The sequence below is a fragment of the Eleutherodactylus coqui genome, chromosome 2 (assembly GCF_035609145.1).
Source record: "Eleutherodactylus coqui strain aEleCoq1 chromosome 2, aEleCoq1.hap1, whole genome shotgun sequence".
In the NCBI taxonomy this organism is placed as follows: Eukaryota; Metazoa; Chordata; class Amphibia; order Anura; family Eleutherodactylidae; genus Eleutherodactylus; species Eleutherodactylus coqui.
In genome coordinates, this window is record NC_089838.1 from 313,833,305 (window position 1) to 313,835,098 (window position 1,794).

Here is a 1,794-nt window from a genome sequence, read left to right on the forward strand (position 1 = left end):
GGTCTTTTCGGCCATCGAATATGCGTTGGCGCGTATTTCGGTCGCATATGTTCCGTTTTTTTTCGGGTTGCCGTTTTTACGCGCCGTAAAATCGCCCGTGCGAACGAATACATTGGAAACCAACGCCTCAGATGGTCACGTTTATACGATTGGGCGCAAAAATGCGCCGTTTATGCGCTCTTGTGAACGCACCCTGATGCTGTGAGATAGAAAAGGCGCGGCATGTCCTAACTTCTCGTGTCCCTCAGAACGCAGCGCTCATTGTTGTCAATGAGACGGTCAGATCCTTTTTGTGACCCCCAGCATAACACTACCGATGCAGCCATCTTGGTTTGTCCAGACCTGGAGGGTCGCTTTAATGCATTCTATCCCCCCCACCCTGAAGTAACAGGCGGTATATACTGTTCACACCCATGTATTGTATGTAAGTGTATGGGCATGGCGGGGGATTCGGGGGTCAGTCACTACAGTCAGGCCGGTTTGAGTTCTGTGTGTTGCGAGATGCACAAAACTTGCGCAAATATGGAGTCCTACACATGAGGGATGCTGCGAAGAAAAAAATCGTGTCCTGTTCTATTTATCCGCGTTCCTGTTATTTTCGATGGGAGCCTGAATACATGGCGTGCCGTGAGGTTTCCCAAACCCTTCCGATCCTCTATCGTGGCATGATCCTCGCGCCAGAGGATCGGCACTTCGCAGAAGCCACGCGATGCGCCTTTGCCTAGAAATTGCCTCGCATCCGCACGTTGACGAGCGCGATATATCCGGCTGTGTTTCTCGGCTCCATATCGCGCTCGCCTGCATGCAGTTGGGGCTCCTGTTGCGGTAAAACGCTGTGGGTCTCCCTGCTGCATGTTACCGGTGTGTTTACATATCGGATAGCGCATATGGAAAGCTAATGTACCGCACGTGACCGCGTATCTCACGCACACGGTGGGCACGGATCAATGACAGTCCATTGACTCCGTTCACCGCATATTACATGGCCGTGCACGTAAAACGCGTGAAAAACCACCGCGGGTATGAGCCCTGAGCCTCCCTGCCTGTAATGGCTGCTGGATTGTAATCGGCTGTTGCTTAGCAACAGCGAATATGACTAAGGGCCCTTCTACACGGAACGGAAAATTGTTTGACCGCGTGAGCGATGACCGACGCTTTAAAATGCGGTCAGATTACAAGTGTAGTTAATTGTTGTAATTTCTCGTTATTCGCTCAAACATTGGTTGTCCAGGCAACTGTACCGTGGAATACGGCCGGGTGAGCGATCGCTGTTTATGTGTAACGACTTGCGAATGTTGATTTTTATGTCTGCGCAAAAAAGAACGAGCGACTTATCATCCGTTGTCCAATCGTTGGCTGCGTTTACACTGAACGACTATTAGCACAACCCGTTTTTTTTTATCTCATGAAAAATCATGCTGGGACCTGTAGTGCTACAAGCACTTCTAAATCCATTGGATCTACATCCCTTTCGATTCCAAAGCCACTTTCGGCGCCAGATTGTATTACATTTACTGATTTATTACAAATATTCCCGAAAACCTATTGATTTTCACTGAGAATTCAGTCCATCCTCATGATCACCGATTCTCAATGTGGCCTTCATTGTTCTCTTAGTAACAGCCTGATTACGCCGCCATTTTGGTGAGCGGCATCAGCGCTTCTCTCATCCAATCACAACCGCCGTGCGTTCCAAGCCTCGCTTGTGACTCCCTGCCTACCAATAGAAACTGACGAACGTCCCAGTCGAGGGGCGGGACTTAAACCTCAGTATATATTCCGTTGCGCAGTGTC